The 27,639-nt window shown below is 37.0% G+C and overlaps 1 protein-coding gene and 1 pseudogene across 23 annotated transcripts in view; one reads left to right on the top strand and one right to left on the bottom strand.

Moving 5' to 3' along the window:
- Window positions 1-27,639, bottom strand: part of EPHA6 (EPH receptor A6) — an 872,277-nt gene that overhangs the window by 584,865 nt on the left and 259,773 nt on the right. The window lies entirely within an intron of this gene.
- LOC140624746 (NEDD8-conjugating enzyme UBE2F pseudogene) lies at window positions 11,026-11,678 on the top strand (annotated as a pseudogene).

A 27,639-nucleotide genomic window follows, 5' to 3' on the forward strand; every position in this document is an offset into this window, starting at 1 on the left:
TTGCATTAGACTCAGTGACAAAACAAGCTTGTGCAGAAGGCAAAAGGCAAAAGGCAGAGAACTATCCACAGAAAAGCTAGTTTCTAATATACTAATGAAAAATTGGAAGAGTTATTTGTGTTACTTAAGGGCAGTGAAGTAGAAGTGAGTGTGTGAGAATGAGTGTGTATGTGTGTACACTGTATAAGAACTATACAGAGGGACGCCTGGGGGCTCAGTGGTTGAGCATCTGCCTTTGGTTCAGGGCATGATCCCGGGATCCTGGGATCAAGTCCCGAGTTGGGCTCCCCATAGGGAGAATTTCTTTCTCCATACTATAAATACAATAGGGTCTTTTGTGTCTAGGTTAAATACATATATGTCAAAAACATCCATATATTTTTTAAGAACTTTAATGAAAAACATCATTTCTATCTAAACCCTTGAAGAGCATTTCAAAGTTTGACATGCATCTGTCAAGACATTTTTATATCCATTTATACCCACTACACATAACACACACATACAATTTCTATTTGGAACAAAAATGGATTTATACTACTTACGTTACTTGTTTTTTCACTTTGCTCCATATCATGGACAGTTTTCAACCTCAGATTTACCTTGTTTTTTGTTGTTGTTGTTTGTTTTTGTTTTTACTGGCTGAACAGAATTCAGTGTATGCATGTACAATGGTTTACTTATTTTTCTTTCGAGAAATTCTTAGATTTTTTCATTACCTATCACAAATATTGATTCTGTGATTATCTTTATGTATTTATATTTGAAAGTTTGTGTGAGCATGACTGTTGAATAAATTTAAAAGTGGAAAAGCTAGAAATTTATATTTGAAAGAAAGATTTAAAGTGGTGGTAAACTTTCACTCATGGGTAGTACTGAACGTAAGTATAGATTTTGGTTGAAGGAAAACATTTAGGAACAGAAAGAAGACCTGAGAATTATGAACATAATTATACCTGAATAAAAGCACTATAGAGAAAGGTGGCAGGCAGAAATTCAAAAGTAAGAAGTTAAAGATAAATCTTGTTATGCCATGTATCTTAAGTTTTGTAGAAGTAGTATAAATGAAAAACATAATAAGTTTGTGATTTGAAAAAGATAAGTGACCAGGAAGCAAATTCTAAAGAGAGCCAAAATTGACAACTGGATAATGGCCTTCAATTATTAAAAGTTAAGAGTCTTTATTCTTAGAAAGAAGTGCCTGTTGGTAGGGAGGTGATACTGAAATCAGCCATAAGATCACTGTCACATTAAGGAATAATTTTATAAAGACTCATGATGAAAATATAAATCAGGAATGGCCAGGCAGAGATAGAGAAGTAGAAGTAGAAACATGTTTCAAAAAAGTATGGCAGTGGAGGAAAGTAGATTTGACACAGCATCTATCTTCATAAAGGACACTTGTTGAAATAAATTAAAGGAGAGTAAGCACAAAATAATTGTTAATTCTCATGACATGAATTAGTTGGGCTTGAAATGATTTGCTCTCATGTGGTAGATCGGAGTCATAGAATGGAATATTAAATTAGAATGGACAAAAAGGGATTTGGAGATATTTTATTATAGGTCATAAAGCCAAAGCATTTTCTTTTTTAAAAAAGATTTTATTTATTTATTCATGAGAGACACAGAGAGAGGCAGAGGGCGAAGCAGGCTCTATGCAGGGAGCCCGATCTGGGACTGCGGGATCACACTCTGAGCTGAAGGCAGATGCTCAACCCCTGAGCCACCCATGTCCCTTCAAAGCATTTTCTAATTCAAATATTTGTAACATGAGAAGAAAAGTGAGGCAGTGGGAGCTGTTAAATTTTACCAGACTGCTCTAAACATACAGTTGTAGAAGACTATAAACTTTAACATTTGACTACATTTTTAAAAATGTGAAAAAACTGTTGGTCAATACTGAATAAATTTAATGGTATGTATTGGCAGTTTTGACAGAAGATAAAAGAAAAAATAAACATGCTTACTGATCATGCCACATCCCAAAGATTAAAGTAAGTTTTCATGAGTATTTTTGTTTTATACATGTTACATGCATCGTCACCCATTCTCATAAACAATTGACAGATTCTGAAAAAAATCAAAAAGCATGAATAGAATTTTATACTAATGTGACAAGTTGTAAACTTATTGTGTTGAAATTGAATACAGGTTTTCTAAATTAAAGTATTAAAAGGACTGTATGCATGGCCAACACCCTAACAATATATAATACTGATAAATGAAAGCAGGGGAAAAATTGAATATAGCTGATGAACTGATACTACAAACAGTTTAAAGATGGTAAAAAGTACCAGAAAACAGACTCTTAACTATAGTGGATGAACTGAGGCTTACTGGAAGGGAAGGAGATGGGGGGGAAGAAAGGGGGATGGATTGAATAGGTGATGGAGATTAAGGAATGCACTTCTGATGAGCACTGGGAGTTGCAGGTAAGTGATGAATTACTAAATTCTACTCCTGAAACTAATATTACACTGTATGTAAACTAGCCAGAAGTTAAACAAAAACTTGAAAGAGAAAAAACAGTAATAGCTAAATATTAAAAAAAGGTAATTTACATTTAGCAAATATTTTTAGTATTATATATATGAGACTATACATATTATGATAATTATCATTATGTACATTATAATTATGAATATGTAATTATACATAATTATTAAAAATAAAATGAAATAATGTAAACTATTTTCTGCTTTCTACATAGGTTGAACCCCATATTTAATATATGAAGTTTTTATAATATTTTATATTTTTCAAATATTAAAAGGTAATATGTGCTCATTTTGAAAGTTGAAATAATATATAAAATGTGAAATAAATTACATAACATCCCAATACAAAAAGGCAAACAGCTAATGTGCTGATTTTTTTTCCAGAATTTTTGATGCAAATTTTAACATATCATTATAGGTTGATATATAAATTTTGTTACCTAAAATTTTCTTTGATCAGGATGTAGGCAGTGTTTTCTAATAATATTATTTTTAAAATATGATTTTAATGGATGCGTGCAAACTTCATATTTTTGATACATGATCTATTTTGGACGCCTAAATAATTTCCTTTTTAAAAATAATATTACAGTAAGCCTAAGTTCTAAATTCTATGTGTGCATATTCTTTAGAGTAGAAGTGGAATCCCATGGTCAAATATACGAACTAATGAAGATCTCTAGCTATCCTGGCACAGACCTACACTGTCCTAAAATCATTATTTCAATGCCTACTCATTAGAAATGTATAAGTGTATTAGTTCTGCCCAGAAATAAAACTAGAATCATTTAGAAAACATGCATTAGTTTAAAAAGGAAAAGTACTTATCTCAATAGGGATTAATTTATATTCAATTATAGTGAATTTGAGCATTTTTATTATGCACACTAGCTGCTTTTATGTTTTTTAAGTTTGTTTGAACTACCTGTATTTGTCTTTTGTCTGATTTTTGATTGGGAAAGTAGTGTTTTAAAATGGTTTATTAGAAATGCCTGGGTGGCTCAGCGGTTGAGCTCAGGGCGCGTCCCCGGGGTCCTGGGATCGAGCCTCGCAGGGAGCCTGCTTCTCCCTCTGCCTGTGTCTGCCTCTGTGTGTGTGTCTCATGAATGAATGAATAAATAAAATAGTTTGTTAAAGCTGTTGTTTACATATTTAAATCTTTAACTCTTCATCTGTTAAGTTATAATTTATTTTTAACTGTTTAAGATTTATTCAATAATATCTGCTGAAATCCTGATCAGATCAAGAGTATTCTGAATTCTGCTTCTTAGATATATAGATATAGATATATAAGGCTGTATTATTCGTAAAATGTGGCACATAATACACACTGGTAAATTAATTTACCCTTTGTAATAAAAGTAAAAAGGGAGAAATACAGGTACCTATTCACTATACATATTACGTTTTTTTATAATAAATGTTAAACTGAATATCTTTAGTCTTCATTCAGGCATAGAAAAATGTAAGTTAAAGTGCTACCGATTTTCTAAAAGCTAGACCTATTATTATTTTTTATTTTTTATTGGAGTTCAATTTGCCAACATATAGCATAACACCCAGTGCTCATCCCATCAAGTGCCCCCCTCAGTGCTCATCACCCAGTCATTATGGTCTCTCATTCATTTGGGGAATATAGACCTATTATTATTGCCTTTAAAATTGTGGCACAAAACCTAGAAACCACATAAAAAATTCAAATACTGCTGTAGTAAAAATAGAACCCACAAAAATGAAAGTCCAAGTGAAAACTTGGGAAAAAAAATGGAACATGTGACATGTAATTACCAAGTTTTCCAAACATACATATCAATATAATCTTTATTTTTAAATGAGAAAAATATTCAAACAGGGAAGAACAACACAGCTTTAAAACATCATGTTTCATACTCTGTATGTTACAATTCTGTTTGGCTGTTCTTGATTATGTATAATTTAAGCCTCTCAGAATTGTTTAATTCCTCCCTCTCTATACTAATATAATTCCTATATTTTATATAGTTTTCTGAAAATTAAGGAAAAAGTTTCCTCTTTTCCCTCCCAAAGCTGCAGAAAAGACTATTCTACATCATAAAATATGTCCTGACAACATGGTATATTAAGAACATCCCCAAAATGTCTATTGTACTCTCTAGTTCATTATGTAGATATGTATGAAAATGTATAATCCTGTTCTGTTACCAATCATTATACAGAACTTGGATGTTTTATCTGAGAACCATTTATAGATAGAATTCAGAGAATGACGTGAGTAGTGTAACGTAAAGGAAATTTCCAAAAGTTTGCAACTCCACTTTATTGCTTTCCATCAATTGTTGATCCCAGTAATCATATTTATCTGTTTCCTTAAAGGTGTAAGAAAGAAATAAAAGCTCTAAAAAAAAAAAAAAAAAAAAAAAAAAAAAGCTCAGATTTTTCTTCTTTTTTGCATAAAATTAAAATAAATCCTGTGACTCCACTGGAGTCATTACTCAAATGAGGAGTGTGAAAATCTTTGTTTTATTTAAATTAACAGAAAAAAATCTCAAGATCACACTCCTACTTTTAAAAATGAAAACACTAATTAAACCACCATTTTAAATTAACAAGTTATTCAAGAATAAGACATAAACATAGTGTCTAAAGGTTGCTTAAAGTATGGGAAAACAAGCACTCTAATACTGCTCTTAGGGTCTAAATTGCTGTCAAATTCTGGAAGAACAAACTGGAAATATCAAAAGCTAAAAGGTATTTACTCACCGATATAGCAATTACAATTTCACTAATATTCTACACATGTAATCAAACAAGTGCACAAAGATAAGTGTGTTGATTTTTTTTTGTATCTGCAATAGGAAGGAGAAAAAAGGAAACAATCTAACTGCCCACCAAGAGGGACACTGGCAAAACAAATGACACCTTCATAAAATGCAACATGGAATATACTGTACATTTATGGAAAGGGATCCAAGTTTAAAATGTATGTATTTATACATTTAATGTGCTTCAATTCACATAAATGATTATGTATTTTTCACATATCAATAAAAATTAAGAATAGGCAAATGAATAAAGTACGTGAACAATTATAGAAAAATATAAATGGCCAATAAACATGTTGAAAACACAGTTTGCTAGGATTCAAATAAATGTAAGTTAATCTATTAGATATTGATTTTTCCATTTCTGAATCTGGCATACATTTTGCTTTAAAATATTAATTTACACATTTACCAAAGAGGAGGCAAGTTTGCTTATGCACAAATGGATTATTAATAGCCATAATCTTTCCTATATACACTTACATGTGCATAGAGTATATCCCAAAGGACAGTCAAAAAAAAATCTGAGCAATTTTTATTTCTATGAAAGAGATACAGGGTCATATGAAAGTGAAAGAGAAATCCTTTATTTACAATATGCCCTTCTGAATTATTTGGATTTTGTTTTATAAAGAGGTGTTATTACTAACACTGTAAAAAATTCCTTTCTAAAAGTTTAACTAATCGCCATGATATTAACAGAAATTATTAGATGTAGCTCTCCCTGGACAAAGTAAAGTAACATCTTCCTAACACAGTAAGATCAGTGGCATAAATGTTCCCAAAGCAGAATCCACCGTGTGGCAAAATCTCTAAAGTTTCTTTCCAGGAATAAGAGGATGCTGTCTTTCCTGGTCCCCTTGCTACCTTAGTTGGTTCAGGATGCTATAAAAGAATAGCATAGACTGGGTGGCTTTTTATCTCTTACAGTTCTGGAGGCTGGAACGATGAGATCAAGGTGCCAGCACGGTCAGGCTCCTGGTGAGGGCCCTCTCCTGGTTTACAGACAGTCACCTTCCTGCTGAATTCTCAGATTTCTCAGAGAGAGAGGAGACCATTTCTCCTCTCTCTCTTTTCATAGAAGCACCAATCTCGTACATAAGGGATCCAGCTTCATGACATAATTACCCACCTCCCGAAGTCCCCATCTCCAAGTGCCATCACATTGGGGATTAGAGCTTCAACACAGGAATTTGGAGAAGTCACAAAACATTCAGTCCATAGAATTACTTTAGATCATATTTCTTCCTGTCTTTAATCTAAATATATGGTGATTATAGGAAGCTGAATAATAACACTAAGTTAATTTTTCTCCTTCCTGATACCACCTGTTCTTGGGTGGTATTTGCCTTTAAGTGAAGGGATGAAGGGATCATTCTAATGGTTATAAATTCCAATTTGAATGTTAGAGATGTTTGGGTTAGCCTTGATTTCAGGAAATAATTCTATATACTTTTCTTTAAATCTCCTGTTTGACAGCCATTTTAAATATTCAGAAATAAAAATAGGTGGGGCACCTGGGTGGCTCAGTCAGTTAAGTGTCTCTGCCTTTAGTTTAGGGTCATGATCCTCAAATCCTGGGATTGAGTCTGGCATCCAGCTCCCTGCTCAGCAGGGGGTCTGCTTCTACCTCAACCCCTTCCATCCCCCCCGGCTTGTGATATCTCTCTCTCTCTCTCTCTCTCTCTCTCTCTCTCTCTCTCTCTCGTGCTTTCTCTCTCATGCTCAAATAAGTAAATAAAATATTTTTTAAAAAGATTGGTTAAAAAAAAGATATAAAAATAGGCAATATTCAAAAAGAAACCCGATTATAGAGAAATTAAGGGAAAAGCTACAGCATTTTCAATATAGAAATTCTTTTCAGTTTACATGGCATTTGCAAAAAGAAATTTGGAATTGAGCGAATGAATGAGTTTGATGAAAGACACATAATTCAGTTGCCAAAGATTCTCTGTACTGATTGGGGAGGTAAAGGTAATCTCATACAGTAGATATAAAATCATACATGCATAGTTTCTTATTTTGGTTGCAAGTCTATATCACATGCGGTTAGGATCACCCTATGTAAAAGAGAAAGCACTCTTTCCTCATAAAAAGATAACAGAAGATAAGATAATAGAGGAGGACACATTGCTTTACTATTTTGCAAGGAGTTACAGGGCTTTTGATGTCAAAGTTAATCTAAAGCCTGGAATGGAAGACCCATATGTTGTGGGCAAACCACACATCAGAGTAGGTTCCTGAACCCAAGAAAAAAATTCATGGTTAATTTAAGTGCAGATTGGCTCCCTCCCCAATGGGAAAATTTAAGGTCAGATTAATTAGTGTTTGATAACAGTTGACATTCAGGCAACAAGCTGCCCCTTGTGGGCAAATTGTTTCCTAAATTTTTTTCCCACATTGCCTATGGTAATTTATATAAAAATAAATTATTTGCAAGTTACTTTAATCATTAATAAACTTTTCTTTCTATAACTCTAGTAACTAACTAAATATTTTAAAATTATTCCAGTTATTTTATTACCTAACCCATGATTCTCAATTAATTTCTGTCCCTTCACTAGTTAGTTTCTTATGGCTGCTGTAGCAGAGTACCAAAAACTGGGGTGGCTTAAACAACAGAAATATATTGTCTCACAGTTCTAGAGACTAGAAGTTCAAAATCAAGATGTCTGAAGGGTTAGTTCCTGGAAAGGGCTATAAGGAACAATCCATTCTATGCCTCCCTCTCAGACATTTGGCTTATAGACAGTGTTCTCCTTGTATGTTCATATTGTCTTCCCTCTCTGTGTCCAAATCCTTTTTCTATAAGAACATGGGTCATACTTGATTAAGGTCCATCCTAATGATCTCATTTTAACTTGATCCTTTGCAAAGATCCTATTTCCAAATCAGGTCATATTCACATGTAATAGGGGTTAGGACTTCATCATCTTTATGTGGGATGCAATTCAACCCAAAACAGTCCCTAAAGGTCAAAGAGGAAAGAAACTCCTATAAATAACATCATTTACTTCAATTATTTTTATTGTAGGAATAGAGAATCATAGGGAGTGAAAACAGCATAAGCCAAAAAGCATGAATAGTGTGCATGTGAAGTTTGTAAAGACTGGAATAGGTTATTATAAACCACAATACCTACTCAGGAAAGTCTCCCCACCTTGTTGGAATCACCAACAAAGAGTAGATCTAATCCCATTTTTCTAGTGAGAGATGCCTAAATTAATGATGGGGTACTTGGAAAGTATAATTGCCATAATCACTTTTTAAAAGCCTAGACTACCAAAGTTAGTTCTATCAATTGATGGTAAATGTCTTATAGTGTCTCATTATGTCAGTTAAATCATATTACTTATTTATTTATTAATAAATTATATTATTTGACAGATGATTTTGAGATCATTTTCAGTGTCCCAGACATTGATAAGGCACTGTGGACACAAAGATACATTGATCATCTTCTCTCCCCTAAGCAAAATTATAGCTTGAGTTATTGAGCCTATCCAGAATACCTGTTTTCCTACAAAGGTAACTTGGAGCAGTAGCTCTCAAACTGTTTTCTATTATGACATACATGCAAGGTACTCCTACTATGCACAAAATATTCCCAGAAACGTATATAAATTATTTTTAAAAGGTCAAAAAATTTTTAGGGTAAAAAACACTACGGTAATTCAAAATCATTATATTAATGTCCTGAGAAATAGTCACTGATGCTATACTGATTCTTGTAATGCCTTTTCTTCTCCCAACAGGAATATGTGAGTGACATTACAGAGATAACATTGTTAGCACAATATTTTACAAGAAGATCATTCATAAATAACAATAATTTATTATTAACACTACACTGCTGATAAAGACAAACCAGTGTACCAACAGGTCAAGGTGGATTTACCCTGTTTCAGAGAAGACAGTGCTTTGGTAGCCTCCATGACCTTCTCCAAACCCAGTTCTTCCAATTCCAAGTCCTCTTCTCTGACATAGCAGCCCCATTTTAGGAAAATGATGTATATTGTGGATTCATTTAGCCAAACACACTGCCAGTTATAAAATACTGAATACACATCATTTAATTTGTTCTTATTAAGTGATATTTATTCAGTGTGTTATTCAAGGCCCTCGTATTCACCCTTCTAGAATTAGTTGTCAAGAGATATACACAACATACAAACAAGCACATATGACAAAGGCAAACTTAGCGAAAGATAAAGGCTCTGAAGAAAACCAAGAGATATAATGGAGTGAGTAATGGGGTAGGAGGAAAGCTCTTTTAGATCAGACAGTCAAGGAAATTTTACTGACATGTGGTCTTAGATAAGAATGACGATTGCCAATCACACTACATCTGCAGCAGAGCATTGCAAGAAGGGGTAAGAGCAAGAACAAGACCACATAGCCTGTAAAAACTAGGGATGTTAGACAAACAGAAGAAGGATACACTCCTTAGAAACACCATTATTTATATTCCCCAAATGAATGAGAACATATAATGTTTGTCCTTCTCCGACTGACTTACTTCACTCAGCATATAAATAATAGTGAAAGGGAATATAAGGGAAGGGAGAAGAAATGTGTGGGAAATATCAGAAAGGGAGACAGAACGTAAAGACTGCTAACTCTGGGAAACGAACTAGGGGTGGTAGAAGGGGAGGAGGGCGGGGGGTGGGAGTGAATGGATGACGGGCACTGGGGGTTATTCTGTATGTTAGTAAATTGAACACCAATAAAAATTTAAAAAAAAAGAAACACCATTATTATTATTATTATTATATAGAAAAAACATTATTAGCGCATACTTTCTTTTTTTCTCATTTTGCAATTAAAATGTGTAAGATGGAAGACATTAGCTTCCCTTCCTGAATTTGAAACTCCAGAAACTATGACCTATATCTTGTTTATATTTGTATTTATGATGCAACGTGATATTACCTAATGTGTAGCAAACACTGAATAAATATTTGAACAAATTTAACATTCAAGAGATTATATGATGTAAATTTATGATGTAGAGTTTGCTACTTAGGATTTTTGCTAAATGAGATGGACACTGGTGGTCAGCATAAATTAAATGCACACTTCTGAAATTTATTGAATTTGAAGAAAAATGGAAGAAGCATAATTATTTACTGAAAGTAACTGAGAAAAAAAAGAATTCCAAAATGAAGATGGACTATAAAGAAGAAATATCTTCAGTATAGAGAACTCTATAGTGTTAAACGCCATTCTGAGATATCCTGATACAAAAAAACAAAGGCAAACTTTCCCTCTTGGCCTATTAAACTGCTAAACTAAGTCTCTGCTCCATATTCTTTCTTTTCAAATTTGAATTATCTGGTGATAATTCTTTTATTGTAATCCCTGGGTCAGTCTGCCTACTGCACTGATTCGAGCATACTCCAGAAAACATTTAGAGGCCAGATATGTAAAAACTTCATATTCAAGTTAGTTTCATTAAAACTAATGAAAATGGAGACACATCCTTGTAAGGAATCTACACCCTAAAATCTCTACGGTCCCTACATATCTGACTGCATATTCTGAGAAGACCCCAAGAAGTAAGCTTACACAAAATGTATGAAAAAGCAGGAGCCACGGACAACTGTTTAGATCAGGTAAGCCTGTGTCCTTCTCTTGTGTCTTATCAACAGAAACCCATCCCACTGGCCGGGGCCGGTGCGGCTGGCACCTGTCTCGGGGTGCCCAGGGTAAAGGTAGCAGTGATGCTGACGCTGGCTAGCAAGCTGGGCAGATGGTCTCCTGGACATCAGCCACAGCCTCTGACTCCACTCAGAGGGTGTCCATAAGGGGCATGCTGCTCGTTAAAGAGGCTGTGGAGCTTGAAGCAAATTGACCGTGTGCATGTAAGGTGCATTTTCCTGTCCAAACAAGATCCACTGCTTTCAGCTAACTGTAACCCCAGAGGAGTGTTCCTATCTGGGTGGAAAATTTCAGTTGGAAACAGAGGTTCCTGATGCCTACAACATGGGGCCTCCCAAAGTGAAATGCCTGCAGGGTCTGGCACCCCAACATCCCAGAGACAGGTGACACATGTCTAAGTTTACTGAGAGAACATTCCATGGCTGGGCTCCCATAGGGACATTATAGGATGTTGTTTGGGGATTAAGCTCTTTGTTTACTGATCTTTTGAATTTTGATGATCTGCTGAATACTGAATATTGAAGCTGTGGAACATCACCAGAGGGACAAGGAGGACTTCGGGAATAAAGTGGAAGACTACATTAGGTGTTATGCCAGATTACAGGAGGAGGAGACAGTGGGGCTGTGGACTGTATGTTGTAGGCTTGTCTCCAACCTCAACCAAGAGGGAGCCTTGAGCTCCCCTCAGACCCAGAGGGTCATCCACATCCTGTGACTATCTGTCCTGAAGAAGAACCTCTTCACGACTGCCCAATGTAGATGGAGAGTTCCACACAAATACAGCAAGAAAATGTGTTTGGAGTTCTGAAGAGTTGTCTGCTTACCTTAACAGGTTTACTTTTTGGAAACTGTACTGTATAGGCTATTGATGAGATTCCTGAGAAGTTGTAATGAACTCAGAATTGAGGCTAATGCTGGTTTCTTCCCCTTTTCCCAAACAAAATCCCTCCCTGCACAAGTGATGATGATGTGCTCAGTGTAGCTCATGCATGCGGGATGGGCCATAAGAAACCCGCTGCATACTGTGATTGGATGCACATTCTCTTAGCTCCTCCCATGGATGCTGTCCCTGTCTAGATGTCCTGAAGCTTCCCAGACTCATAGTCATTCACTGTAGATGTCTTACTGAAATGCATATTTTATTTAATGTAAGTATATTTTGGAACAGATTTGTAATTTGTACAATTTAATGCTTTAATTATTTTTTCTTTTCTCAAAAAAAAAGGGAAAAAGAGAGAGAAGAGAGAAGAGAGAAGAGAGAAGAGAGAAGAGAGAGAAGAGAAGAGAAGAGAAGAGAAGAGAAGAGAAGAGAAGAGAACAAAACACATCCCAATTGGAATACTAGCATGATTCACCCGGAAATATTTTATAAAATCCTTCGGCTTCCTAACATTCCTAAAACCTAGAAATCTCAGGACATACAGTATGTTTTATAACTAAAGTCAATAGTGTAAGTGACTTTTTGATACTCAAATATATTTTAAAGTACATTTAATCCATATATTGAGCAATTCCCTACATCAATCTAGTTTTCGTTAAATAAATTTTCACTTTTGTAATTACTTTATAAATGTTTTCTTAATTCTATAAGGGACATCCCATCAGCAGAACAAATTGCATAGAAGCTCCTAGAAAATGAGGCATTTTGACAAGGGTAGGAGGAGAAACATTGTTGATTAGGAATACATTCTAAAGAACTATCTAGAAAAATACACTAGATATACTTCCTCCTTGCTTCTATTTATTAGAAATATAAACTTCTAAAATAACACATTACTCATTTATTTATTCATACATTCAACAACTATTTATCAAACACCTACCATGAGAATTTTTAGTTGTTTCTCAAACATTAGTTCTAGGGAATCACTTTATGATTGTGAACATCTGTGTTCCAAATGTATCATTATTCACACGTGATTTAAAAAAAAACTGTCACTTTAACAAATTTATATTTATATAAGAAGTAAACTTTATATAGTTACTAAAACAAAAACTAGAATATTCTATGAATAGAGTGGAAAGTAGGCATACAAAACAAAAAATAGAATGAAATTATAAAAGGTTTATTCATGTACCACATAAACTTACTTAATGTAATAACAAAGATACATATACCACACTTAGAGAAATCTGGTCTTGGGAAATATTACTGATATTTTACAATGCCTTGAGATAGTGTATTTTCCCAGTATTAACCATCAGAATCTAATTATCTTGACATGAGAAACTGAGTTTCATCAGTTTTTAAATTCACTTCCTCGCAAATAGTGGATGTGCAGTAAACTATAGGATAAACACTGCATAAACCCCTTCGTTCCACACACTAGAATTTTTTTCTAAAGAGTAAGCGTATCTTACTCATAAGAGATTATTTTATTTCTACATAAAAAGCATCTAACATTTAACAACAACAACAAAAAAGTGATGTATTCAGAAGAAAGTCCCTTTGCCTTGATTTGGTAACATGCATATTTCATGGGCTCTACTTTGAACATTTAACCAAGAGATTCAATGTGATTATTTCAGTAACAATTCAATTTGAAATGTCAACTATGTTCAGCATTTAAAAATTAATAGCTAAATCCCTTTAAAGATCAGGGAAATTTTGTTCTGGCTTAGAATAATTTTATAGCTTATGAATCTCCTTATGCATTGTTTGCATATTTTAAACTATTCTGAATAATGCACTCCCTGTAAAGGCCCATTAGTTCAAAGAATTTTGACAGTCACAGCTCAAGGTATTAATTTTCATACCAGATATATATTTTCGATTGGCAGTAAATTTTTCAAACTCAAATATACTTTACCTAAATTGTGACTGTATATATTTTGAATAGGTTATAGCAGTAAACAACCATGAAAAATTAAAAAAAAAAAGAGAGAGAGAAAATAATCAAGACTTTTCTCCTTCCCATTTCTTTGCTTTCTGGGAAGAGAACGGCCATTAAAGGAGGAAGCCTGATGCAGCAATCACAGTGGAAAAAGGGTGGCTGGAGGAAGGGGAGCTACACAGTGCTGGAGCAGAGATGACAGCAATGCTGAGAATAAGAGGAGGAAGTAAAAATGCCTGATGGGTAATTTCAAAAACCTAAATAGTGGGCGCCCTTGGGTGGCTCAGTTGGTTAAGCATCTGACTTCGGTGTCCTGGGATGGAGACCCGAGGTGTGGTCCAGCTCCCTACTCTGCACGAAGTCAGCTTCTCCCTTTCCCTCTACCTCTTCCCCTGCTCATATGCCTTCTCTCTCTCTCTCTCTCTCTCTCATAAACAAATAACAAATAAAATCTTTTTAAAAAGACCCTAAATAGTGAAACCCTTGACCAGCATCACTTTTTAGTATCAGAAGCACTCCAGACCTAAATGAGATTAATAACAATATTCTTATCTGAAGGTGTGAAGAACAACAGAAGATTTTCTGGGTTATCAAGACTATCACAGCCAAATCTAAAATAATCTGTCAACTACCCATCCAAGAAGCACTTACTATGCATGTGCTACTACATGCCAAGCACTGCACAACCCACTCAGAGCAAAAACAGTCTCTGTCCTCTTGAAGCTTACAGCTGGTAGGGAATACAGGTTCAATCAGATACTGTGCATTAATATATAATTACAAATTCAGATAAATGTCAGGGGGAAGGGAAGCTGGCTTTTGGGCAGTATTTTGCTAGAAAGGAATCTGTTTAGAATTGTTGGCTAGGGGTGAGCTTCTCTGAAAATCTGACAGGAGTACACCTTTAGCCATTGCTCATTTTATTTATACTACTTGGCCCAAGTCATGGTAAAATCTGATATTCACATTATGCCACACATGGTTCTAAGAAACTGAAGATTCTACATGAATTGACACAGAAAAACAGAACTAACTTCATGGCAAGCTTAGAGTATGAGTTTTCTTCTTTGGATTTCTCTCTACAGTCTCAAGAAGAACTTGGGTACCTATTTTCATAAGGTGCTGGATCCAGAGCCAAGATTCTGTGACACATTATAGAGCAGGGACTACAGTTTTCTCTAAGCCCTTGCTCCTCCATGTATCCATAATCATCTGGCCCTGGCTTCCTTCTCCAGCACCATCCACAATTCCTTGAGCACTGTGTAATCCATTGTGTCATTATCGACTTATTGCCCTTCGGTTCCAAATTTCCCTGTTCATTGCTTGCTTTGTGAAAATGAAGCCAGGCCACCTAAATAAGTTTTGCTACCAGCTGTGATGAAGTTGATCTTCGACAGTACAGGGTGAGGCAGGGGCGCTAGAGCAGGAAGGGGTTTTCATTCCTGGTCCTGGTATATGCTCTGGACTGCTCTAAGAATGCAACTTGCCCAGCACCTGCTCCAACTGTAGGCTCATACAGTGCCGAAGTTTCCTTGTCCAGCATCAGCTCCTTACAGCATAGAGCTTTTCCAGCACTGGGCCCTTAGAGCACACAGTGGCCAGCGGCGGCCCACATTTCCCCGGTGTTCCCCTAGGTAGTTTGGCAGCCTAGTGAGATATCTGTGAACATCTTTCTTCGATTCCTTAGAGGGCCGATTTGTGGTAAAGTTTCAAGGACACATTTTCAGCAAATTCTACCAACTGAGCATTCCAGCAACTTCTCTGCCATGCAGTAATTATCCACAGCCATGCCCTCTCTAGCAAGATCCAGATCTCAGCGCTGGGGCTACAGGTTTCAGGGAGGGGGAGGAGTTAGTTATATTAGGAGCCCTCCCTCAGCTCTAGGAATGGCAGCTACTCCCTACATTTGCTATTCCTTTATCTTTACAGTTCACTTACTTCTTACTAGAGAATCTCTACTTATTCAAATCCTGTTATAGTTAATAATTCTCCATGTAAAACTTTTCCTGTCCAAATTATTGTTTTAGTTTTTTTCTGTGTCTCCCGATTGGACCCTGACTAACATATCCATTAATGCCATATTTTCAATTCCTAAATATACTAGGCTACATCGCCCCTGCAGGATGTTTGTCATTCTGCCTTCCTGGATTAGCTGTTCTTCATTACACACCTGTGTCGTTCCTATTCAAACTTTCAAGACACAACCAAAAGTATATTCTCTGTGAGTCATCGTCTCCTCTCTCCTCTCCACTCCCCAAGGACTAAGGCTGAATTAGTGTCCTTTTCTTGACCCATTCATCCCGTGACTACCTCTACATGATTCCATATGATTTTTGCTCTCCTTTACCTCCTCAACTAGATGGGGAGGATTATAAAAGTAGACAATGTGCCTTTTCATGTCTGTGTTTATAGGACACAGTGGAGTACATAGTACATATTGGAAGCATTTGAAAGGCTCTTAAAGGAATTACTTTTTTCTTTCCTGTTTCCTGTCTAAACTTAGCTCCATCCCAGGTAGCACTGACTTTCAGAGATTGGGTATCCAAACCTCAGTTTTCTTTCTTTTTACCTTCTCATTTCCTGGTACTTTCCCCACCCCACCCCCCCCACCATAAACACAGAATGGCAGAGTTATTTCCATTTTTAATTAATTACATGTTGTTCTTTGGGAATGCTTTTCAACTCTATCAGCAACCAGAAACACAGGGCTCAGCTTTCCTTGCAACTTGTTGAGGTTCTCACGGCTTCTCTGAGGTAAAGAACAAGAGGAAGGTGACTCTGGACCCCGAGTTTAGACCGTGTCTTTGGCATACTTGGACAAGACCATTTACTGTGGCAGTCACCTTCATTGAGCTTTCCAGTTACTACTGTTCCTTTTCCCCACTCTGAATCTCTTTCTTAACTGCATTCTGATCTTAGTCCCAATGCTGAGGAGCAAACTTACATAGTTCCCATTCTTGACTAAGTCTTGTTCCACATCTAATTCCTGTCTATGTCTACCTCTTCTGAAATCCGCATTGCACATCTAATTGCTATTACCTCATTTCTTGCTGTTTGGGTCCTACACAAAAACCTTTAGCTACTTCTTCATATAATTTTCTAATGTCTGAATCAAGTTTCCACAACTCTTCATTCTACTGGAATCTCTAATCTACCCAAGCCATCATTAGCTGCTTCTCTATTCTAGGGTAACCTTTCCCTCTAGAAGGCCAACACAACTGTGGATAATTACATATAAGTTCTTACTATTATATGTTATGCTTATTTGGTGAAATGATGAAAGTACTTTATGTTCTGTATACTGTTATATACATTAGTTTTCTTAAATTCTAAGCCACAGAGCATAAGGTGCTTAAGATCATTAATTCAGGTATTCCTATCAATTTCATATTGGTTTTTTAACCTCCAGTTTTCTTATCTATAATAGGAGATTAACACCTAACAGAAGATTCAATGATCTAATACCATAATTGTATTTAGTGTTCTGAACACAGAAAATGTTCAATATATATGAGCTCTTATTTTACCATGAATATATTCAACTCACTTGACTATTTTATTGTGCTTGAGAAATGAATTTTAATAATTATATTTATTACACTATAAATATGCTATCAATTATTTTTAGTTACATCTGGTGCTAAATTCTGGATTAGGAATAAAACTTCCAACAATCAAATTGTTAAGGTGAAAATATGGGCCAATTTGTGATGACCTAATTTGTTTTATAGTTTTCAGAAATATAGGTAAAAAGTGAGATCCTCCTGTGCCCCCCAACATAATAACACTTTTGATGAGAATAAACCTGAAATCATTTATTAATTTTAATGACTGAAAAAATAAAACCCTGTACCACTGAAACATCTTGCAGTAATTGCAATGGGTATTACACTTTTATCAAATCCTAAAATGATTATCCTCCCCAAGAGACAGGATTGACCTAAGGTGTCTGAAGTTTGCTTATAACGAAAAGTATTTGGAATATAAGAGAAAGAAATGTGTTTTCCCTCTGAGACAGCTGGTTTTATCTTGCATAGACTATTATCATAAAAAAAAAGCTATTTGAGAGGAACACTTTGATTCTCAGATATCAAGATCAACAATTCTGAAAATCAGACACATAGGAGCATTTACTCACTTGCCTCTCTTTTATGGTCCCTTCTCTTTGCCACTACAGTCATGGAAACAATAGTTTTCTTCTTCTTCGCTTGTTTCACTTTTGTATATTTTACTTAAGGCTTTTCTTTTTATCTACTAAACCTAGCATTTGATCTAAAGACCCTACTGTTCAGACAGCAATAATTCTTGCTCCCCAACAATCCCTTACCCCCTTATAAAATGAAGAACCCAAGCTCTTGAGGTTAGATTTCAGTTAAGATCAGACATTTTCTCTCCATGATTATTCTAAGGTTTTGTATTTTTGAGAAATCATTTCAAATACGAAAACATAAAAGCAATCTTACTGATATGTCACTAAGATAACTTGCTCAAGCTACCTCTATTAGTTCATTCCTTAAACCAGAAGAATTGATTCACAGGTCTTTAAGTGATATTAAAAAATCTAGTTTCAAGCTAAAAATGATTAAGGAGAAAGTCAGTATATAATTTGTTTGGTCTTTTATACAAGAAAAGTTAAGCCATCGATTTAATTAAGGACTTCAAAAATTATTCCTTGATCATTTGAACAATTATATTGAAAACAAGGATATACATACCTTTGTATATGTAGAGATATATGGCAATGTTTTTTTTATTTATTTTTTATTGGTGTTCAATTTACTAACATACAGAATAACCCCCAGTGCCCGTCACCCATTCACTCCCACCCCCCACCCTCCTCCCCTTCTACCACCCCTAGTTCGTTTCCCAGAGTTACCAGTCTTTACGCTCTGTCTCCCTTTCTGATATTTCCCACACATTTCTTCTCCCTTCCCTTATATTCCCTTTCACTATTATTTATATTCCCCAAATGAATGAGAACATATAATTCTTCTCCGACTTACTTCACTCAGCATAATACCCTCCAGTTCCATCCACGTTGAAGCAAATGGTGGGTATTTGTCATTTCTAATAGCTGAGTAATATTCCATTGTATACATAAACCACATCTTCTTTATCCATTCATCTTTCGTTGGACACCGAGGCTCCTTCCACAGTTTGGCTATCGTGGCCATTGCTGCTATAAACATCGGGGTGCAGGTGTCCCGGCGTTTCACTGCATCTGTATCTTTGGGGTAAATCCCCAACAGTGCGATTGCTGGGTCGTAGGGCAGGTCTATTTTTAACTGTTTGAGGAACCTCCACACAGTTTTCCAGAGTGGCTGCACCAGTTCACATTCCCACCAACAGTGTAAGAGGGTTCCCTTTTCTCCGCATCCCCTCCAACATTTGTGGTTTCCTGCCTTGTTAATTTGCCCCATTCTCGCTGGTGTGAAGTGGTATCTCATTGTGGTTTTGATTCGTATTTCCCTGATGGCAAGTGATGCAGAGCATTTTCTCATATGCATGTTGGCCATGTCTATGTCTTCCTCTGTGAGATTTCTCTTCATGTCTTTTGCCCATTTCATGATTGGATTGTTTGTTTCTTTGGTGTTGAGTTTAAGAAGTTCTTTATAGATCTTGGAAACTAGCCCTTTATCTGATATGTCATTTGCAAATATCTTCTCCCATTCGGTAGGTTGTCTTTTAGTTTTGTTGACTGTATCCTTTGCTGTGCAAAAGCTTCTTATCTTGATGAAGTCCCAATAGTTCATTTTTGCTTTTGTTTCTTTTGCCTTCGTGGATGTATCTTGCAAGAAGTTACCGTGGCCGAGTTCAAAAAGGGTGTTGCCTGTGTTCTCCTCTAGGATTTTGATGGAATCTTGTCTCACATTTAGATCTTTCATCCATTTTGAGTTTATCTTTGTGTATGGTGCAAGAGAGTGGTCTAGTTTCATTCTTCTGCATGTGGATGTCCAATTTTCCCAGCACCATTTATTGAAGAGACTGTCTTTCTTCCAATGGATAGTCTTTCCTCCTTTATCGAATATTAGTTGACCATAAAGTTCAGGGTCCACTTCTGGGTTCTCTATTCTGTTCCATTGATCTATGTGTCTGTTTTTGTGCCAGTACCACAGTCTTGATGACCACAACTTTGTAGTACAACCTGAAATCTGGCATTGTGATGCCCCCAGATATGGTTTTTTTTTTTTAAATTCCCCTGGCTATTCGGGGTCTTTTCTGATTCCACACAAATCTTAAAATAATTTGTTCTAATTCTCTGAAGTAAGTCCATGGTATTTTGATAGGGATTGTATCGCCCTGGGTAACATTGACATTTTCACAATATTAATTCTGCCAATCCATGAGCATGGAATATTTTTCCATCTCTTTGTGTCTTCCTCAATTTCTTTCAGAAGTGTTCTATAGTTTTTAGGGTATAGATCCTTTACCTCTTTGGTTAGGTTTATTCCTAGGTATCTGATGCTTTTGGGTGCAATTGTAAATGGGACTGACTCCTTAATTTCTCTTTCTTCAGTCTCATTGTTAGTGTATAGAAATGCCACTGATTTCTGGGCATTGATTTTGTATCCTGCCACACTACCGAATTGCTGTATGAGTTCTAGCAATCTTGGGGTGGAGACTTTTGGGTTTTCTATGTAGAGTATCATGTCATCGGCGAAGAGGGAGAGTTTGACTTCTTCTTTGCCAATTTGAATGCCTTTAATGTCTTTTTGTTGTCTGATTGCTGAGGCTAGGACTTCCAGTACTATGTTGAACAGCAGTGGTGAGAGTGGACATCCCTGTCTTGTTCCTGATCTTAGGGGAAAGGCTCCCAGTGCTTCCCCATTGAGAATGATATTTGCTGTGGGCTTTTCATAGATGGCTTTTAAGATGTCGAGGAATGTTCCCTCTATCCCTACACTCTGAAGAGTTTTGATCAGAAATGGATGCTGTATTTTGTCAACTGCTTTCTCTGCATCCAATGAGAGGATCATATGGTTCTTGGTTTTTCTCTTGCTGATATGATGAATCACATTGATTGTTTTACGGGTGTTGAACCAGCCTTGTGTCCCAGGGATAAATCCTACTTGGTCATGGTGAATAATTTTCCTAATGTACTGTTGGATCCTATTGGCTACTATCTTGTTGAGAATTTTTGCATCCATGTTCATCAGGGATATTGGTCCGTAATTCTCCTTTTTGGTGGGGTCTTTGTCTGGTTTTGGAATTAAGGTGATGCTGGCCTCATAGAACGAATTTGGAAGTACTCCATCTCTTTCTATCTTTCCAAACAGCTTTAGGAGAATAGGTATGGTTTCTTCTTTAAACGTTTGATAAAATTCCCCTGGGAAGTCATCTGGCCCTGGACTCTTGTGTCTTGGGAGGTTTTTGATGACTGCTTCAATTTCCTCCCTGGTTATTGGCCTGTTAAGGTTTTCTATTTCTTCCTGTTCCAGTTTTGGTAGTTTGTGGCTTTCCAGGAATGCGTCCATTTCTTCCAGATTGCCTAAATTATTGGTGTATAGCTGTTCATAATATGTTTTTAAAATCGTTTGTATTTCCTTCGTGTTGGTAGTGATCTCTCCTTTCTCCTTCATGATTTTATTAATTTGAGTCTTCTCTCTCTTCTTTTTAATAAGGCTGGCTAATGGTTTATCTATCTTATTAATTCTTTCAAAGAACCAACTCATGGTTCTGTTGATCTGTTCCACAGTTCTTCTGGTCTCGATTTTGTTGAGTTCTGCTCGAATCTTTATTAACTCCCTTCTTCTCTTGGGTGTAGGTTCTATTTGCTGTTTTTTCTCTAGCTCCTTTATGTGTAAGGTTAGTTTTTGTATTTGAGTTCTTTCCAGTTTTTGAATGGATGCTTGTATTGCGATGTATTTCCCCCTTAGGACTGCTTTTGCTGCATCCCAAAGATTTTGAACGGTTGTATCTTCATTCTCATTAGTTTCCATGAATCTTTTTAATTCTTCCTTAATTTCCTGGTTGACCCTTTCACCTTTTAGCAGGATGGTCCTTAACCTCCACGTGTTTGAGGTCCTTCCAAACTTCTTGTTGTGATTTAGTTCTAATTTCAAGGCATTATGGTCTGAGAATATGCAGGGGACGATCCCAATCTTTTGGTATCGGTTCAGACCCGATTTGTGACCCAATATGTGGTCTATTCTGGAGAAAGTTCCATGTGCGCTTGAGAAGAATGTGTATTCAGTTGAGTTTGGATGTAAAGTTCTGTAGATATCTGTGAAGTCCATCTGGTCCAGTGTATCATTTAAAGCTCTCGTTTCTTTGGAGATGTTGTGCCTAGAAGACCTATCGAGTATAGAAAGAGCTAGATTGAAGTCACCAAGTATAAGTGTATTATTATCTAAGTATTTCTTCACTTTGGTTAATAATTGATTTATATATTTGGCAGCTCCCACATTCGGGGCATATATATTGAGGATTGTTAAGTCCTCTTGTTGGATAGATCTTTTAAGTATGATATAGTGTTCCTCTTCATCTCTCACTACAGTCTTTGGGGTAAATTTTAGTTTATCTGATATAAGGATGGCTACCCCTGCTTTCTTTTGAGGACCATTCGAATGGTAAATGGTCCTCCAACCTTTTATTTTCAGGCTGTAGGTGACCTTCTGTCTAAAATGAGTCTCTTGTAGACAGCAAATAGATGGGTCCTGCTTTTTTATCCAGTCTGAAACCCTGCGCCTTTTGATGGGGTCATTAAGCCCGTTCACGTTCAGAGTTACTATTGACAGATATGAGTTTATTGTCATCATGATATCTATTCAGTCCTTGTTTTTGTGGAATGTTCCACTGAACTTCTTAAAGGGGAATTTTAAGAGTCCCCCTTAAAATTTCTTGCAGAGCTGGTTTGGAGGTCACATATTCTTTTAGTTGCTGCCTGTCTTGGAAGCTCTTTATCTCTCCATTTTGAATGAGAGCCTTGCTGGATAAAGTATTCTTGGTTGCATGTTCTTCTCATTTAGGACCCTGAATATATCTTGCCAGCCCTTTCTGGCCTGCCAGGTCTCTGTGGAGAAGACTGCTGTTACCCTAATACTCCTCCCCATATAAGTCAGGGATTTCTTGTCTCTTGCTGCTTTAAGGATCTTCTCTTCATCTTTAGAATTTGCAAGCTTCACTATTAAATGTCGAGGTGTTGAACGGTTTTTATTGATTTTAGGGGGTATCTCTCTATTTCCTGGATCTGAATGCCTGTTTCCCTTCCCAGATTAGGAAAGTTTTCAGCTAGAATTTGTTCAAATACATATCCTGGCCCTCTGTCCCTTTCGGCGCCCTCGGGAACACCAATTAAACGTAGGTTTTTCTTCCTCAGGCTGTCTTTTATTTCCCTTAATCTATCTTCATGGTCTTTTAATTGTCTCTTTTTTACTCAGTTTCCCTCTTTGCCATCAACTTGTCTTCTATGTCACTCACTTGTTCTTCCACCTCGTTAACCCTCGTCGTTAGGACTTCTAGTTTGGATTGCATCTCATTCAATTGATTTTTAATTTCTGCCTGATTAGCTCTAAATTCTGCAGTCATGAAGTCTCTTGAGTCCTTTATGCTGTTTTCTAGAGCCACCAGTAGCTGTATAATAGTGCTTCTGAATTGGCTTTCTGAGATTGAATTGTAATCCAGATTTTGTAACTCTGTGGGAGAGAGGACTGTTTCTGATTCTTTCTTTTGAGGTGAGGTTTTCCTTCTACTCATTTTGCTCAGTGCAGAGTGGCCAAAAGCAAGTTGTATTGGGAAAAGGAGAAAAAGAGAGGAGAGAAGGAAGGAAAGAAAAGAGAAAGAGAAAGAAAAGGAAGAAAAAAAAACGAAAAAAAAAAAAGAAGAAAAAGAAAGGAGAAAAAAATGGGGTGGGGGAAGGAAACAAATCAAAAAGCAAAACAAAACAAAACAAAACAAAACAAAACAAAAAAAAGAACCACGGGGGAGTATCTTCTGATTTTGTGTACTTTAAGTCCCTTGGCTTTTCCTGGAAGTTGTCCATCCAGCTGGTGTTCTGGGGGAGGGGCCTGCTGTGCTGATTTTCAGGTGTTAGCACTTGGGGGAGCTGCTGTGCCCCTGCCTGGTGCAGGGCTCAGTGGGGGTTGTTTACCCCGTGAGGCCCCAGGAGGAACAGCCCCAGTGGTGGGGCCAGCTCTGGAAACCTGGATTCAGCTCAGGCAGGAACTCTGGAGCTCTCCGTCTGCAGGGCCTGGAGGCTCCGGGGCGGGGCCGCTGATCTGCTCAGCTGGGGCAGGAGCGTCCTCGCTGTCCTGGGCCCTCCCGGCCTCTGCCTGTCCCGGGGGAGGCCGGATCCTGGGCTGTGTCCCTGCGCCCTGTGCTCCCGGTCTGCACTGAATCCCGGGCCGCGCAACCCCCTCCGCGGAGCCGCCCCCGAGCTCCCCCGAGCTGCTCCTGGAACCGTGCAGCCCCCTCCACACGGAGCCTCTTCCTCTGCCCGAGCCCCTCCGAGCTGCTCCCGGCCCTGCAGCCCCCTCCGCGGAGCCGCCGCCCTCCCCCCTCCTGGCTGCTCCGGGTCTCGCCGGGTCCCGCCGGGTCCCGCCGTGCGCACTGCAGCCCTTAGGGAGCTCGGCGCACTCCCCCGGGGCGCAGGTGTCTGTTAGTGTCCCCGGGAGCCCGCGGGCCTCCCCGCCCTCCTGGGTCCTGCTCCACCTCCCTGGAGCCCCTTTCCCCCGGGAAGGTCGGTGCAGCTCCTGCGTCTCCGGGACGGGGCTCTCCTGTCCTGGGGACACTCGCCCAGGCCTCAGCCCGGCTCCTCGCGGGCCCCTCCCCCTTGGAGGCCTTTGTTTCTTTCTTTTTTCCTGTCTTCCTACCTTGATAGAAGCGCGAACTCTTCTCACTGTAGCATTCCAGCTGGTCTCTCTTTAAATCTCAGGCGGAATTAATAGAATTTCAGGATAATTTGAAGGTTTTCTAGGTAATTTGGTGGAGACAGGTATTTGGGGACCCTCCTCTTCCGCCATCTTGCCCCTCCCCCCATGGCAATGTTTTTAAGAACAAATGCAGATTATCAAATTTTAGAATTATAGTTAAAATCATTACCAATATTTCTCTTGCAATGCATTTTAATACTACAAATTATTCTAATTTTCTTACAACTAAAATATGTGATTCAAGTGTTGTTTAAAATAGGAAATCCATAGAAAAGTCAATACTATCATTTAGGAAAAAATGAGAGTACAACATATAATAAGCAAAAGAACAGAGTAAAACTAGATAATCTATCTTGCTTTTTATTCAGAGATAAAAACATTAATGCTTATCAAGGATAAAGGACTGGAGTCTAAATTTAAGGCTGTGTTACGAGAATGCTCAATTCTCCCTTCCATTCTAAGAAATAAGGCAAGAAGTTCTTTCATGCCTGAGGTTGCAGATGAAAGAATTCGTATCTAGTTCAGCTATAACAGTAGTTGAAAGAATCTTACCCTTATATACATATTGTGGGGTATTTCCATTCTGTCAAAAAATACTATGTGATCATTGAGATAGGTGCTTTATTAATGACTCTCAATGTTATTAACCCTCCTGATACTTCTGCTTTTTGTATTTTTCTCACACAATGACTCTGAGCTTGGTCATCTGATTTGCTTTGAACAATGTGACATCATCAAACATGACCCTAAGAAGAGGCTTAAAATATCCTTTCACACTGGGGTTTGCTCTCCTGGAACACTGCTGTTTCCATTAAATGCTTTCTTGGGAGGAAAGACCACATGGAGAGAAAAGACCCAGGGATCTCAACCTCCTCAGCAGAGCCCAGACCCCAGGTGATCTCTCTGCTATATGTAGCTACCTGAGTGAGCCCAGCTGGGGCCACCAATATATAACTGATATAAGGGACCGTTCCTAATACCACCTCCATTAAGGAGGATAAAATGAGATATAGTTATCGTTTTCTATTTTGAATATTTATATGAGAAAAGAAATAGGTGGGAGGACAGTTAAAAATAATTGTAATGACGTATCCTGGACATCCAGTTGAAAAGAAGGCTGTTTAAAGTAAAATCACATTTAGGCCACTATTCTTTTTATTTTTATTGTTTCTAGCTCTTAGTGGTATGTTTCTGTTGACTGAGTAGATGAATGGGTTAGGTAACTTCCTTTACCTTTTCAATCTTTGAGCAAGCAACAGATAGAGTGATCATGTATATCCCTTTTGTCTTTAGGATATTTCCTCATATTTCCCTATTAGAAGTGTTTAATTTATCTAGAGGAAGCAAGAGTATGATGATAGCAGTAGTTGTGGTGGTGGCAGTATCAGTCAAAATAGGAGATAATATATATAATACATTGTGATAAATATCTTAATTCAATCATACCTAACAACAGATATATCAAAAAAGGAAGAAAGGACTTTTAATATTCCCATTTACAGAGAAAGCGAAGCTTAGAGAGGTGTAATGAGTTGTCCAAGATCACACAGCAAGTAAATGAGGATGCTGGGTTGCAAATTTTGATCTAATTAACTCCAGAGGCTAAGTTTCCAACCACTGGGCTAAAACACTTTCACTCTTTTTATATTTATCTACAGTCTTGGTACAGGGAACTGTGAACATTGGATCCAGGTCCAAGAAATTCTCCTTTTATCAAAATAGCAGTAGGACACTTCTTTCTAGATATTTTTCCCACTTCTAGGAAGGTGCTATACTACACAAGAGGCTAGGAACCAACAAGGAAGGAGATTTGTGAGCACAAACATCTCTAAATTGAGGGAGGTCAAGCCAGAAGAGCTATTTCCTCTCATCATTTTTGGCAGTGCTTCCATTACCTATCATGAGATAGTCATAAAAGAAAGAATTTGTGAAAATATTTAAATGGGAGAAAGGGCTTTTAAGTACCAGTACATGAAAATGTCAAATTTAGAATCAGCATATAATTTGTTATCTAAATTGGGTTAACTGGGAGTGAAGGGGGCACTACTAATAAGTAGGCTGGGATAACAGGTGTAAATTTTGACTATTCTAGGCATATTGGATTACCCAATAGCTAAAATGGATTTATGGTAGTTTTAAGTACCCAGAGTTTTGGGATTGTCTACTCTGGTGATATCAGTCCTCATGAGATGCATATTCTGTCCAAATATTTGTCTGAAGTACTGATCTCAATTTTCTCTAAATGATTGAGGTGCTAGAAGAGTGGTGTTCTAGTTACAAATCTCTTTTGTAAAAGAAAGTGTTGGTAATACCAGGAAAATCATACTGAAAGGACAGAATATGCTTTATGTGGCATAGGAAATCAAATAAATTTGCAAATTAAAATACCACATTTTATTATGTCATATCAAAACTTTCCCAAGTTAAAAAAGCAAAACTGACTAGAGTGCTCTATTCTTAACTTTTGCTATATTTTTAAGTACTACAACTTTTCATTATTGTCATCCCTTAGGAAATACATTATTTTTATTTAAAAATAGAGAAATCAAAGGAACACTAAAGGAAAAAATATGAGAATGCTATTGAATATAATTATAGTCTTGAAAAAACTTCATATATGATTTGTTATTAGAAAAAAATCATTTTCAAGAATTTTATAAGGAAATAGATGCCCGGAGGACAGTTTTTCCCCAACATTACATTTTATCTAACAACTTATTCTGTTTCCTTAATGTCTCCTACTCTATTCAAGCACTCAGCTGTTCATTTTAGTGTCAGTTTGCAAACCCGTGTGTATTTCCAGATGAATCCAATTCCTGAAAGACTATAAACCTTTCTAAAAATTAATGACCCAAGCAAAAGTCTTTCTATAAACAAACCATTTCTACTCATGAATCTTAATTAGCTAGAGGTTTTAAAACTAAGATTTCCCAAGTTCCCTCTATGGATGAAGAATATTCTTTTATTCTTA

This window comes from Canis lupus, chromosome 35 (genome assembly GCF_048164855.1).
Source record: "Canis lupus baileyi chromosome 35, mCanLup2.hap1, whole genome shotgun sequence".
Taxonomy (NCBI): domain Eukaryota; kingdom Metazoa; phylum Chordata; class Mammalia; order Carnivora; family Canidae; genus Canis; species Canis lupus.